Source organism: Hemitrygon akajei, chromosome 11 (genome assembly GCF_048418815.1).
Source record: "Hemitrygon akajei chromosome 11, sHemAka1.3, whole genome shotgun sequence".
In the NCBI taxonomy this organism is placed as follows: domain Eukaryota; kingdom Metazoa; phylum Chordata; class Chondrichthyes; order Myliobatiformes; family Dasyatidae; genus Hemitrygon; species Hemitrygon akajei.
Window position 1 is genome coordinate 39,808,126 of NC_133134.1, and position 16,368 is coordinate 39,824,493.

General features: G+C 43.1%; 1 pseudogene; it reads right to left on the reverse strand.

Moving 5' to 3' along the window:
• Positions 1-2,279: 2,279 nt before the first annotated feature.
• On the reverse strand, positions 2,280-4,689 carry LOC140735509 (UDP-glucuronosyltransferase 2C1 pseudogene; annotated as a pseudogene).
• Between the last annotated feature and the right edge of the window lie 11,679 nt (positions 4,690-16,368).

The window sequence follows — 16,368 nt, forward strand, 5'->3', positions numbered from 1 at the left end:
CTGGGTGGCGGGGGGAGGCTCGTCCGACATTTGCTGGTTACCCATCGTTTGGTCTGAGATCTCAGCAATGTGAAGGGGTGAGTATTTTCAATATTTCAATATTTTCAAAATTTGCATTCACACTTGATTCTCTTCAGGAAGGTGACCAAGGGATCATGAAGTATGACAAACACGGCAGATAGCTGAAGTGGTAGACATGAAAGTAATACGGTGTGAGTAAGTGCATGTGTGTTCATGTAAGAAAGTAGACTAGACATTGCTGTGTTAATTTGGTGAGACTTGGCTACTTATTGTGAAGGGTGGTTACTAACTGTTCGAGACGCCAGTAGGGTACGCGTATACTCATTCAAGGAAATGTATGACAGCAGAATTGTTTGCAAGTGTGTTTGTGTTTCTTAAGAATCATTCTGTAACCTTGGTGCAGCTGCTTTTAAATTCAAAGAAATTCAACAGGCATTATGATTTCAAGCGCACGTAAGTTGCAAACTGTAAAGTACACACAAAGTACACTGCAGATGCTGTGGTCAAATCAAGACGTACAAAAAAGCTGGATGAACTCAGCAGGTCGGGCAGCATCCGGTGAAAGAAGCAGTCAACGTTTCGGGTCGAGACCCTTCGTCAGGACTTGCTGAGTTCATCCAGCTTTTTTGTACGTCTTGAAACTGTGAAGTACATAATGTGTGGTTTTAATTATATTCTGTTTAATTTTTATCCATCAGTTATCTTTTGCTTAGTGTGAAAATCAACGTGAATATATCGGAGGGAGAGATTTTACCCAAATATATCTGTCGGGACAGCACCGATTGAGGTTAGACTACATCACATCGAGAAACATGATGAGTGCAGCCAGCCCTTAACCTTGATTACAACCATCCATAAGCCCTTCACCCCCAAGAAGCAGAGCCTTTTGTCACAGAAGCAGATCCGCCCCCTCTCTCTCCTTCCCCATTCTTCTTTGAATGATCCTTTGTCCTCGATACCCACCCCAGGGAGCAATTTTGACTTCCATTCTCAAGTCCTTTCATCTTTTGGGGTCTTCACAGTTTCTGATTACACACGGCACAGGGTCAGCAACCCATTTCATTGGTTTAGAGAGGAACAGGTGCAAGGGAGTAAGTTCCAGGTTTGTTAACAATAGTTGTTGCTTTAAGGATAAATCTATTAAATTATGTTAAGATTTTTTCTATTATTGGTTTTAGCAAATCTGCTTGACAGATTTGATTACCAGTTCGCATCGAATTCTGTCATGTGTTTCGATTCCTGACAACATTGCTGAGAGTAATGTTACGTCAGATTTGGACACTACTTCATAAGCCTGGCGCAGATGGTGGGTGGGGGGGGGGGAAATGGCTTCGACAAACCCGTGGTAGATTGTGAGACTGCTTCGTCGGAACCTTCTATCCGTAACAGGAGTCAGGATCTCCCGGTGGATACCAATTTCAAATCGATCTCCAATTCCCATAGTGATATGTCTGTCCGTGGCCTAATCCACTGCTGCGATGAGCCCAAAATTAGTTTAGGGGGAGAAAACGACTTTTGTTCCCTATGGATAGCTTCCAACTTGATGTCATGAACACCGATTTCTCTAACTTCCGGTAATTACTCCCCTCCGCACTTTTCTCCTTCTGCACTCCCTATTCTTGTTACCTTCTCACTCATTTCCTTCCCTCTCCTGGGCATCACTTCGTTCTGGTCCCCCTCATTCTTCCCTTTATTCCATGACACAGCGTCCTCTCTTGGTTGATTCCTGCTTCTTCAATCCTTTACCGCTACCCATCACCTCCTGGCTTCTTGCTTCATCCCTATTCCCCCACCCTCCTAGCTTCTCCCTCACCTGCTCTCTCCAGTTCCCCGCCAAAAGTACTCCGTGCCCTCCGTTTCTTTCTTATTCTGACTTCAGCGTTGGCGTAGCGCAACATTTCCGCTGTTTATTTTAAATTTATTTCTTTTTTTTTATTCACTCGACAGGTCTTTATAAGTTAGCATTTGGACGATCGACTTTACACTTGAACTTCTTGGCATCTGCCACTTTGGTTACTCTGAGTACGTTGAAGTACCGTCTGCCTGAGTGCTATTCGTGCCTCCAGCTGGTGCAAACCTGTTCAGGCGTCACTATTCGCCCGCTATGGGCGGAGACCGACGGCAAAACGTACGTTTGAACAGGGGTCTGGTCGAAACTAGTTCAAATCAGATTGAATTATGAATATACCTCAGCTACTGCCACGCTTTGACGTAGAAAATCAGAATCACTATTGGCAGTGAAATAAAATTCCAACTGATTTATTTTTGAAACCTTTATTTTAACTTAGTGACCATCAGTAACAGATTCTCCTAGAGGAGTAACCGTCCTCTCCATGTCCACTCAGAAAGACCTATCAGGATTTTGCATTTCAATCACGACGCCTTTTACTCTTCCTAACTTCGGCATACGCAAATCTAGTCTGTTCCGCCTTGCTTTTTAAGACATACCACCCATGCTACTGAAGTTCTTATATTTCAAATATCTAGATCAGGACAGACTACATTACTCCACGGATAGCATCAACTGCACGTTATCTAACATGCATAACATTACTAATTTTTAATTTAATTTCCCTAATCGTGAACACTAACATGTGGATTATATTCAGGCTGGTAGCCTAATACTTAGAGGATATCAGCTATTAATAAACTGGTTGAATGAGAAATCATTTTCATGTTTACTGACAATCAGAAAGGTAGAAGGGAAGCAAGATGGAGGGGCGAAACAAAATGTTTACCGGTGGGATCTATGAACATTAAATGAGTCGGGAAAAGTGGATCGAAGAAGCAAAACGTTGGGGAATAAGATATTGTTCAATTTGGCAATTAAAAAAAACAGAACCGTATTGCTGATAAGCAAGATTTAGTTATCCTTTAGATTACATTGTATTTGGCTATTGATATCAGAGAAAATGTTCTGCAGCTTTGAAAAAGATTTCGAAAATAAACGAAAATTCTTTCTCTAACTCCCTTCATTTAGTCCCTTTTCCTCTTCCTCCCCGAGCACAATTTGACAAGTAAAACTTTAAGTAATTTAAATACGAGATAAAAGAAAAGCCCCATGAAAACCACAATAATAGTAAACACATCCAGTAAGTGGTACTGATAGAATGGCAGATCATTACCCGCGGCTCTAAGATGAGGAGCCCCCCGGTGCCTTATTGTGTATTCAATCCAGAAAGCAGCCAGCTCCATTGGCCGCACTGGAACGTCCCGGTGCAAGGCGGATAATCGTTTCATGTTCTCTGCATAGGAAGGGTTTTCGATGACTGTCTTCACTGCATGGAAAATATCATCGCTTTTAATGTGAGCCAAGTCTAACATGACCGCGGCTCCTCGGGTTTTGAGACGCAGAAGGTTATCATATTGATCCCCAAATATTGGAATACCAACCACGGGAACCCCATGATAAATGGCCTCATAAAGCCCATTCTCACCGCCGTGAGTGATGAACGCTCTTGTTTTCGGATGACTCAGCAGATCATTTTGTGGAAACCAGCTCAAGATTTTCGTGTTGTTTCCTAAATTCGGGGGTAGCGCTCCAATATACCGCCAGATCACCCTCTGTGAGAGTCTGGCCAGTCCTGCCGCAACTTCACTCGCCGCTTCTGGAGGAATAGTGCCTACTATACTTCCCAAGGAGAAGATCACCACGCCATCCTCGCCAGAATTGTCCATGAATCGCTGCAGATCAGCAGGGAGCGGTCGACCCGGACCGCACTGGATACCTCCGATGTAAACCAGGTTTGGCATGGTCGGCCGGGGATACTCAAAAACAAAATCAACCTTCATTAAGACGATATCAACCTTTCGATAAAGTTCTTCCACGGTAATTTCATCATTGAGGTAAAGCTGACAAAGCCGATTGTAAGCTGGGTAAACGTAGAAGTGGCTTATGAATTTAGACATTCCGTACACCAGCACGTTCTTCAATCTGCCCACAAGCGACATTTTGTCGCTCAAACGTGAATTATACATGGGCACAAGGGAAAGTGGCGACGGGGCGAAGTTTAAGTGGACGTCCCCGGATATCATCCACCTGCCGAAAAACACCAGCGGTGTGTCAAGTACATGAGACAGCATGGCTCCGGCTGCATGGAAAGGGTCGGCCAAAACGACGTCAAATCTTCCAGCTTTCAGCCGATCCATCAAAGCGCGATCCTCGAACAGTCCCTGAATGAACGGAGAAATCACTTCAATATTCATGGAGGTCAACCCGATGAAGGTGCGGGAAGCGGAGACGCTGGAAAAGAAACCATCTTCCACATATAAGAAGTTGAAGATAAAATCGGGAAATTTGTCTTCTGTAAGAGCCTCATGTGCCTGTTCTCCCGAAATACGGATAGTTTCCATGGTGAAATCGTTGTTCGTTGCCTCAATCCTTAGCGAACTGCTGCCCCTCAGCACCGTCACCTCGTGACCCCTCTCCACCAGTTCCAGGAGCAGGGATTTCATGATGATCCAGTGGCTCCAGTCTGTGGGGATGGCAAGGATCCTGGCAGCTTCTGGGCTGGGATTCCGTGCGGAAAAAAACATCAGAAAATACAGCAGAAGGGTCTGAAAACCCGCTCGGCTCTTCCTTGACATTTTCGGCTACGAATCTTAAACTGAAAATGGTTGTTTTCTTGTGCTGAAACCTGTACTGCAAATTCAAAGTGCCTTTCTTGATCAGTTATTCACGCGGACTGCCAGTTAACACTTCGCTCTGAGCCAGTAATCAGTCCACTTTTGTATTCACGTTCATACGTGGTTTGAAAGGAAACTCTAGCCGAGTTGCATTGTTACGGGGTATTGTGGTGTTAACGGGTGTAGTAAATATTAATTTCTCCGGTAATCAATCTTCAGACATTGATGTAGACTGTAGATTGAATTTGAAATGCAGCCTTGAACAATAATCTTCCTGCAGCCATAGCCAGGAAGATTATTGCAAACCAGACAATACTGATTAACATTCAATTTGGGTATCTGGAGTATGGGTGGGAAGAAGCAGATTTGAGAAAGTTATATGCAATTCAAAGAAAACATTGTAGATACATTATAAATATAGAATTGGCCTGCTGCAACTTTTGATCTCTAGCATAGAAAGATGTCATGTAATATTGGGTCCAAAGTCCTCTTCTTCCAAGTGTCTCAACGTGACGTCTGCTGCTTGCTTTTATTGAATAAAACACCTCTTTATCCACTAGCTTCAGTGGCTCTCTGGTGAAGTTACAACACTGGGTGGGGTGGGTGCTCATCCGAGATTCGCTTGTGACCCATCGTTTGGTCTGAGATGTCAGCAGTCTGAGTGGGTGAGTGTTTTCAAAAATTGCATTCACACTTGATTCTGTTCAGGTAGGTGACCACGGGATCATGGCAGAGAGATGAAATGATAGATATGAAAACAGTGTGGTGTGAGTAAGTGCATGTGTGTTCATATAAGAAACTAGACATTGCTGTGTTAAATTAGTGAGACAGCGACTCTAGCTGTGAAAGGTGGTTACTAATTTGAACCTTCCATTTCAGAATTTAGTCACAGTTTAGTAAGTATTTTATGTTTTTATTTGTTCTACAAAATGCATGACCATACATTTTCCTATACTATATTCCATTTATCACTTCTTTGCCCATTCTCCAAATCTGCAGTTTCCCTGCTTCCTTAATACTGCCTGTCCCACTGTGTGTCTTTGCATGATTCACAAACTTGGCCACAAATTATTGAAATCATTGACCCATAAAGTCAAAATAAGTTGCCCTGTACTGACTTCTGTGAAAAACCATTAGTCACCAGCAGCCAACCAGAAAATGCCCTCTTTATCTTGCCAGTCAGCCAATCTTCTGCCCAAGGTGGTATCTTTCCTGTTATACCTTGGGTATCATCTTGTTTAGGAGCTTCAGTTGTGGCATTTTTGTCATAGGCCTTCTGAAAATCCAAGTTAAAAACATCTACTGACTCCTTTGTCTATCCTGCCTGTTATTTCCTCAAAGAATTCCAATAGAACCATTTGACAAGATTTTCACTTAAAGAAGCCATGTTGACTTGAGCCTGTTTTATCATATACAGTATCTTCAAGTACCCCAAAACCTCATCCTTCATAATGAACTCTAACATCTTACAAAACACTGAAGACAGACTAACTGGCCTATAATTTACTGTCTTTTTCCACCCTCCCATCTTAAAGTGTGTGGTGACATTTGCAATTTTCAATCCACCACACCAATTTCAGAATCTAATAATTCTTGAATGATCACCATTTATTCCTCCATAACCTCTTCAGCTACCTATTTCAGAACCTTCCATCTGGTCCAGGTGACTTATCTACCTTCAGACCTTTAGCTCCCCAAGCATCTTCTCCTTAGTTAAAGCAACTATACTCACTTCTGCCCCCTGACATTCTAGAATTTCAGGCACACTGCTAATATCTTTCACAGTGATGCAAAGTACTTATCACATTTGTCTGCCATTACTTTGCCCATCATTACTACCTCTGCAGCATTATTTTCCAATGATTTGATATCCACTCTTGCCTCCCTTTTACTTTTTTATATATCTGAAAAAACTTTTGGTATCCTCTTTTATATTATTGGTTAGCTTACCTGCATATTCTGTCCTTTTCCTCCTAAGATCTTTTTAGTTGCCTTCTGTTGGTTCTTAAAAGCTTTCCAATCCTCTAAATTACCACTAATTTTTGCTATTTTATGTACTTTCTCTTTTGCTCTTATACTGTCTTTGGCTTCTCTTGTCAGTCATGGCTTTGTCATCCTCCCTTTAGAATATTTATTCATCTTGGGGATGTATCTATCCTGCACCTTCCAAATTGCTCCCAGAAACTCCACCCATTGCTGATCTGCCACCATCCCTGTTAGTGTCCCCTTCCAATCAACTTTGGCTGGCTTCTCTCTCATGCCTCTATAATTCCCTTTATTCCACTGTAATACTGATATATCTGACTTTAGCTTCTCCCTCTCAAGTTGCAAGGTGAATTCAGTCATGGTATGATCACTGTCTCCTAAGGGTTCCTTTACCTTAATGTCCCTCCTCAAATCCTGTTTATTACATAACACCCAATCCATAATAATCTTTCCCCTAGTGCATTCCAGAACAAGTAGCTCTAAAATGTCATCTCATAGGCATTCTACAAATGTCCTCTCTTGTGATCCAGCACCAACCTGATTTCCCCATATCTACCTGCATATTGAAATTCACCCATTAGTATCATAAACTTGCCCTTTTGACATGCCTTATCAATCCCTGTTGTAATTTGTAACACATCCTGGCCTGTATATGACACCCATCAGGGTCCATTTGCCATTGCAGCTTCTTAACTCTATCCACAAGAATTCTATATCGTCTGATCCAACGTCACTTCTTTTTAAGGCTTTTATGCGTATCTTTGGATGTTAAGATTCCAGCTGTGATCTTCCTTCAGCCACAATTCAGTGATGCGCATGATTCATACCTGCCAGTTTCTAACTGCACTGCAAGATCATCTACCTTCTTTTGTATGCTTTGTGCATTCAGATATCAGGCCTTCAGACCTGTACATAAGAAAATGAATGTAAGAAGCTGGAATAAGTGTGAGCCAGCCCAATAATCATTCCATTCTACTTCCCATAAATTTCATAGCTAATGTTCTGTGCTGTGACTACTTTTCCATATTCTTTAATTTCCTTTCAGTTCAGATGTGCATGATGTTGCATATTCTCAATGCCTGAACATCCCGTGCCCTCTGTGATTCACACCTTCTGAGTAAATAAGTTTCTTACTCTAAGGTTGTACTCCTTAGCTCTTCATCCTCAGCCTTTATGCTGTGAAGCCTTCATGTGATTTGATGAATTTCATTATGATTACCTATTCCATTAAACTCCAACAAGTATTGGCTTATCCTACCAATTTCTCTTACACTGATTCCAAGGCAACTATAAATTTTCATTGGCATAAATAATGCAGCTGAGGTTACAATTAAAATTTCTTCAAGCTTTCTTAACTCACAGACATTAATCTCCATGCAATAAAGGCCAATTGCAATGTACTTTCCTTAGTATAATGTAATAATATAACATATTATTAGGATAAGTTGCTTACCATACAATATAATCAGCTCTTTCTTAACACGAATGTTTGTTTTTCTACTCTTCCTGCAAAAATGAATCGTATCCTATTCCCCAACCTTATACTCATCTACCAACTTTTCCTGACGTACTTCATTTGCCTAGAGTCCATTGCAAACTAATTGTTTCCCTCATCCATCTTAAATGTCTTCTAATCTTTTCATTGCCAGTAAACATGAATACAATCTTTAATCAAAGCAGGTGGTTGATACCTGATATTCTATAATTAACAGACTACCAATCTGGATATGATGCATGTATTGCTGTTCACAGCTAGGAGAAGTGAATACAAAAACAGGAAGGTTATGCTTGTTAGATAAGGTATGGGGGGAGGTCACATATGGATTAATGCCCACAATTCTGGTTTGTTTATTTCTAATGGAAGTATTTCAGTGACACAGACTGCTTGTCTCAAGAAGAAAGGATGAACAGGCTAGTGTTGCACGTGCTGATGTCCAGAAAAATAAAAGGGTTCATGATTGAAATGTACAATTCTGAAAGGGCTTTCTGGGTGGAATGCAAAGAGCATGTTTCCTCTTTTGTGAGAATCCAGCACTAGGGGCCATTAAGCAAAAATAAAGCTTTGCCCATTAAAGATAGAGATGAGTTGGAATCTTATCTCTCTGGGGATCATGACTCTTTGGAATTCTCTTCCTTAAAGCATGGTGGAATCAGAGATGTATAGATTTTGGAAAGTTGATGAAATTTAACTACAGTGGAAGGATCTGACTTACCATCAAATTTTCCATTCTCCTCTCTATATAAACTCTGTTCCTAATTGATATGTTTTCCTACTGTTTACTATTTGTTAACTGTTCCTCATGTATATTGGAACATTGTTCCAAGTCCACTCTTTGAACTAGCAAGTGAAAGAGTGGCATCATTGTAAAGTGGGGACCATTTGAAAAGAACATGTCTTGTTGGGTGAGAGTCAGTTTTTGAATTAGCAAATAGGAGGGGTATCATCGCAAGGTAGGGGCCACTTGAAAAGAACAAGCCTGGTTGGGAATGAATCATTCTTTGAATTAGTGAGTCAGCAGGCATCATTGCATTGTGGGAGCCATTTGAAAAGGGTAAGTCTTATCGGGAGTGAGTTTTATTTGAGCCAATAAAAAGAAGCAAGTTGTAAGCGGAGCAGTCATTGAGTGAGTGGGTCAGTGTTAGAGTGGTCAGGCTTTGACTCAACAGACTTAGGCAAGAACAGGTGTAGGATAGAACAGGTGGAGGCTAGAAATTAAGTTTGAGAAGTTAGAGGTATAACAAGTGTAAGCAGGGTGGTAGTTAAGGCAGAAGAATACTCCTCCTATAAAATGTGGGACTGCAGGGAACTCCCCGAGTACAAAAGTGGATTGATGTCCCTGATGGCTACATCTGTAGCAAGTGCATCCAACTTCAGCTCCAGACTGACAAATTCAAGGATCTGGATCTGGAGCTGGAGCTGGATGTACTCAGGACCATCTGGGATGCTGAAAACATCATAGATGATATATTTACTGAGGAAGTCACTCCCAGAGTAGATGGGTGACCATTAGGAGATGTAAGGAGAGTAAGCAGTCAATGCAGGGTTCCCCCGTGTCATAAGGGGAGCACAGGGAGTGGACCCAAAAGCAAGACACAGACACTGAGCTACCAGGAACAGGACTAGGCATGAGAAGGAGGCAAGGGAAGTGAGGAAGAAAGGATGCTGGACATGACAAAGACCTCGGACGAGACAAGGAATCTGGGCCTGGGCTAGGACTTGACAAGGATAGCCGAACCAGGACATAGAACTGGGAACCAGGAGCCTGGGCTTGGACTCCGAGCCAGAGACTGGACAGGACCCAGAACCTGTGTCTTGACTCGGGCTCGGACTCCAGAACCAGGCGAGGACAAGACGTGGCTACAGGACGAGGAGAGACAACAGGACTGGACGTGAGACTCCTGGACAGGACAAGGGAACCCCAGCACCGGGCTGGGCAAGGTACTCCTGGGCTGGGTGATGAACATGACAAGACGAGAACACAAAACCGTGGCTTGGACAGGACAAGGACCTTGGACGTGACAAGGACTGGACAAGACCCCAAAGCCTTGACTTGGCCGAGGAAGAACAGGAATGAAGAGCACAGAGCCTGGGTCGAGGGAGGACAGGAACACAGAATACAGAGCCTGGGTTGAGGGAGAGACAGGAACATGGAACACTGAGCAGGGACCCCTCCTTGGATACAGGACCTAGGGCTGGGACTCATTACACAGAACACTGAACACAACAAGACAGTTCCCAACACTAGGTAGCAGCAAGACAGTCAGACCTACCTAGCGAAGGCATGGACACAGACAGGCAGTTTCAAACAGGGCGAGGCTCCAGGCACAGGCAAGGTGAGGCGAGGCATGACAAGGCTCCAGGCAGAGGCAAGACGAGGCTCCAGGCAGAGGCAAGGTGAGGCAAGGCTCCAGATAGAGGCAAGGTGAGGCGAGGCATGGCAAGGCTCCAGGCAGAGGCAAGACGAGGCTCCAGGCAGAGGCAAGGTGAGGTGAGGCTCCAGGCAGAGGCAAGGTGAGGCGAGGCATGGCAAGGCTCCAGGCAGAGGCAAGACGAGGCTCCAGGCAGAGGCAAGGTGAGGCAAGGCTCCAGATAGAGGCAAGGTGAGGCGAGGCATGGCAAGGCTCCAGGCAGAGGCAAGATGAGGCTCCAGGCAGAGGCAAGGTGAGGCAAGGCTCCAAGCAGAGGCGAGGCGAGGCGAGGCAAGGCTCCAGGAGGAAGGTGAAGGGAAGGGATACAGACAGGGGGTTTGGACAGGAACAATCCAGCAGCCAGAGGCTGAATCCTGAAGCTATTTATGAAGCCAGCCCAAACAAGAATCAGCTGCCTCAACAGAAACTGGGGAAACCCGGAAAGCCTGCAATAAGGAACATGAACTGGACTGTGAACCGGAATGCGGATTTACGGACCGGACAATGACATCCTGTGGCCATTCCCCTCGGCAACAAGTATACCATTTTGGATACTGCAGGGGTGAGATGAGATGAACTATCAGGGCACAACAGCAGCAGCCAGGCTCTGAGGCTCAGCAAGGAAGGGTAAAGTCAGACTGACCGATAGTGATAGGAGACTCAATGGTTAGTGGTATGGACAGGAGACTCTTTGGCTAAAGAAGAGATGTCAGGATGCAGTGTTGCCTCCCAGGTGCTAAGGTCAAGGCTGTCTCAGAGTGGCTGCAGAATATTCTCAAGAGTGAGGATGAGCAGCCAGAGGTTGTGGTGCACATGGGCATCAGAGGCATAGATAGATAGATAGATAGATAGATAGATAGATAGATAGATAGATAGATAGATAGATAGATAGATAGATAGGTAGATAGATAGATAGATACTTTATTCATCCCCATGGGGAAATTCAACTTTTTTCCAAAGTCCCATACACTTGTTGTAGCAAAACTAATTACATACAATACTTAACTCAGTAAAAAAAAATATGATATGCATCTAAATCACTATCTCAAAAAGCATTAATAATAGCTTTTAAAAAGTTCTTAAGTCCTGGCGGTAGAATTGTAAAGCCTAATGGCATTGGGGAGTATTGACCTCTTCATCCTGTCTGAGGAGCATTGCATCGATAGTAACCTGTCGCTGAAACTGCTTCTCTGTCTCTGGATGGTGCTATGTAGAGGATGTTCAGAGTTATCCATAATTGACCGTAGCCTACTCAGCGCCCTTCGCTCAGCTACCGATGTTAAACTCTCCAGTACTTTGCCCACGACAGAGCCCGCCTTCCTTACCAGCTTATTAAGACGTGAGGCGTCCCTCTTCTTAATGCTTCCTCCCCAACACGCCACCACAAAGAAGAGGGCGCTCTCCACAACTGACCTATAGAACATCTTCAGCATCTCACTACAGACATTGAATGTAGGTAGGAAGGGATAAAGAAGTCCTGTGCAGTGAGCATAAGAGTTAGGGAAGAGGCTGAAGTGCAGGAACATCAATGTAGTAAACTCTAGAATAGGGTAGGAATGGGGTGATAGTACAGAGTTTTGAGTGGATGAGGAATTGGTGCAGAGGGCAGGGCTTCAGTTTCATAGATAACTGGAACCTTTTCTGGTTTGGGGAGACATGTATAAGAGGTGTTTGTTGCACTTAAACTGGAGGGAAACCTATATCCTTGCTGGGAGGATTGCTAAGTCTATTGGAGCAGGTTTAACCTAGTTTGGCAGGAGTACAGAAAGCAGAGCATCAAATCAGAAAGTAAGGAATGGAGAGGAAGGTAGATTTCAGGGTCAGTAAAAACAGGCAGGAGCAAAGTAATAGATACGATAGAATAGATCGTTTGAAGTGTGTGTATTTGAATGCTAGGAGTTTAATGGGTGAAAGTGATTAACTTGGAGCATGGGTCTGTATATGGAACTATAAAGTTGTGGCCATTACAGAGACTTAGTTCAAAGAGATACAGGAATAGTGCTTAATGTCCCAGAGTTTCAATGTTTCAATGTTTTAGAAACATAGAAAACCTACAGTACAATACAGGCCCCTCGACCCACAAAGCTGTGCCGAACATGTCCTTACCTGAGATATTACCTAGGGTTACCCATAGCACTCTATTTTTCTGAGCTCCATATACCTGTCCAGGAGTCTCTTAAAAGACCCTATGGTATCCGCCTCCACCACCGTCGCTGGCAGCCCATCCCTTGCACTCACCACTCTCTATGTAAAAACTTATCCCCTGACATTTCCTCTGTACCTACTTCTAAGCACCTTAAAACTGTGCCCTTTCATGCTAGCCATTTCAGCCCTGAGGAAAGACCTCTGACTCTCCACATGATCAATGCCTGTCATCTATCAATGCCTCTATCAGGTCACCTCTCATCCTCTGTCGCTCCAAGGAAAAAAGGCCGAGTTCACTCAACCTATTCTCATAAGGTATGCTCCCCAATCCAGGCAACATCTGTGTAAATCTCCTCTGCACCCTTTCTATGGCTTCCACATCCTGCCTATAGTGAGATGACCAGAACTGAGCACAGTACTTCAAGTGGGGTCTGACCAGGGTTCTATATAACTGCAACATTACCTCTCAACTCCTAAACTCAATCCTACGATTGATGAAGGCCAATGCACTGTATGCTTTCTTAACCACAGAGTCAACCTGTGCAGCTGCCTTGAGTGTCCTATTGTTACGATATGTCTCTGGCAACAATGAATATAGAATTGAGTCAGGTATTTTTATAAACAAATAAACAATTTATTAAACTCTGCTCAACAAAAAAAATGAAAAGTAAACAAACGACTAACTTAATTGGAAGTTAACTGATATTATGGCAACTCGAACAGTTTAAAGCAATAAATGCGAACACAGTTCTTAAAGTGCGAAAGTGCAAATGATTTATACAGTCAATTAGGAGAGACTTCCCTGAAGTAATGAATTCCTCAACGACATGACATTACTGCTGATCCCAGCCGAAATATGCCTTGCCTGAAGGATTCACAATGAAGGAACTAAAAAAGGCTTAAAGGAACTGACCTTTCCTTAGTGAATAACACTGCAAACCCTTTCTACTCTTACAGGTAGGAGTTATCTCAGATGCAGGTTACTACTTCCTTGAATGAAGATCCAACAAGGTCGATCCTGTATTAAACTGCTGAACTTTACTCGATCCTTCGGTTCCCGTACTTCAGTGAAGTCTTCACTCTCCAACACTTAGACTTTAAAATTAATTCAAAGGTACATCAAACATAACTGGCAGCGATTTGGCGAAACTGCTGGCACAACAATTCTTACAGTAGAAAGTAAAACTCCACTTTAAAACAAAACTGTGTTATGAGACCAAATACGCAGCATAACGGAGTAACTGACGAATTGAACGATGTCTCAACACAAAAACTCCTGCATCACAGCAGACTTTCCTGTTTTATACCTGTTGAGAACATGTCATCACGTGACCTCACACTAGCGGGAAATTACATCACCCCACCTTCACAAGGCCATTACATCATGCTCACCAGATACTCAATTACATCATGGTCATAAGACAGTCACAAGATACTCACAGGGTATGTAACACTATGGACTCGGACCCCAAGATCCCTCTGATCCTCCACACTGTGAAGAGTCTTACCATTAATAATATATTCTGTCATCATATTTGACCTACCAAAATGAACCACCTCACACTTACCTGGGTTGAACTCCATCTGCCACTTCTCAACCCGTTTTTGTATCCTATCAATGTCCTGCTGTAAACTCTGATAGCTCTGACAGGTTTGTTTTGAGAAGAGATAGAGAGGAAGGTAAAGTGGGGGTGGGGGTGGGGTGGGGAGTTGCGCTGCTAATCAGGGACAATATCAGAGCTGCACTCAGAGGGGACATAATAGAAGGCTTGTCCATAGTCTGTATGGATAGAACATAAAAATAGGAAGGGTGCAATCACTATGTTTATATTTTACTACAGATCCCACCTCCCAGCAATAGCCTCTGGGACACTGGCAGAGATATGCAAGGAGATTAAGGAAAGGGTTGTTTTCATGGGAGAGTTCAACTTCCCTAATATAAACTGGGGCCTTCTTAGTACAAGAGATCTAGATGGGGCAGAATTTGTTACCTGCATCCAGGAGGGTTTCTTAAACCAACATGTAGATAGTTCAGCGAGAGGAGAGGCTGTAGTGGATCTGGTGTTGGGTTATGAGGTGACCAACCTTTCAGAGGATGAACATTGAGAGAGCAGTGACCACAACTCCCAAGTTTTAAGACCACTCTAGATAAGGATAATTATGGACCTTGTGGGAAAGTATTACATTGGCACAGAGCAAATTACAAGAGCATTAGGCAGGAACTAGGGAGAGTTAATTGGGAACAGCTGTTTTTGGGCAAGTCTACATCTGACATGTGGAGGTGTTTAAAGACCAACAGCATAGAGTACAAGACAGGTTTGTTCCAGTCAGATGGTAGGACAAGGAAAGCAAAGTAAGAGAACCTTCTATGTCAACAAAGGTATGAATTTAGTTAAGAAGAAAATGGAAAAGTATGTAAAACTTAAGAAGATAGAATCAAATAAATCCATTGAGGTTCTATAAAGAAGCCAGAAAAGAACTCAAGAAGGGAAGTAGGAAAGCCAGGAGGGACCATGAAAAGTCCTTGGCAAGAGAATCACAAGGTTTTCTACGCATACATTAAGAGCAAGAGGATAGCTAGAGAGAGGGTAGGACCACTCAAGGATAAGGGGAGGAACACTTGCATGAATGCTGCAGGTGTAGGTGAGGTCCTTAATAAGTATTTTACATCACTACTTACCAAGGTGAAGGACATGGTGGATAGGGAGAACAGTACTGAGCGTACTGATATCCTAGGGTATTTCGTGGTAAAGGAAGAGGTAGTATTGGGTCTCTTAAAGTGCATTAAGAGGGATAAAAGTCCAGGACCTGATGGAATTTATCCCAGGTTATTGAGAGAGGCAAAAGAAGAAATTGCTGGAGCCTTGACCAGTATCTTCATGTCCTCCTCGCCACAGGTGAGGCCTGGGAGGACTGGTGAGTAGCTAATATTATTCCACTATTCAAGAAGGGAACCAGGGATAATCTTGTAAACTATAGACTAGTGAGCCTTGCATCAGTGGTAGGGAGATAACTCTTAGAGATAATATTTATGAACATTTGGAAAACCATGGCTTAATTGGGGAGAGCTAGCATGGCTTTGTGCAGGGCGAGTTATGTTTTATTAACTTGATTGAGATTCTTGATAAAGTGACAAAGGTGAATGATGAACGTAGAGCTATGAAATGTTGTCTACATGAATTTTAGTAAGGTACCTGCCAAGGTGCCTCATGGGAGACTCATCCAAAACATCCATGGTGAATTGGCCATTTGGATTCAGAACAGGCTTGTCATAGAAAACAAAGGGTAGTGGTCAAACGGATTTATCCTAGCTGGAAGTCTGTGATTAGTGGTGTTCCACAGGGATCTCTACTGAGACCTCAACCATTTGTGACCTAAATGAAAATGTAGGTGGAATGAAAATGAAAATGTAGTATGTTTTCAGATGATACAAAGATTGGTGGTGTTGCATATAGCATAGAAGACTGGCAAAGAATACATTGGGATATAAATCAGTTGCAGATATGGGCAGATAAATGGCAGATGGAGTTTAGCCTGGTGAAATGTGAATTGTTACACCTTGGTAAAGAGACAGTCCTATGCTAAGGACAAGACCCTTAACACTGTTGATGAGCAGAGGGATCTTTGGATCCAAGTACATAGCTCCTTGAAAGTACCTCACAGGTTGATAGGGTGGTTAAG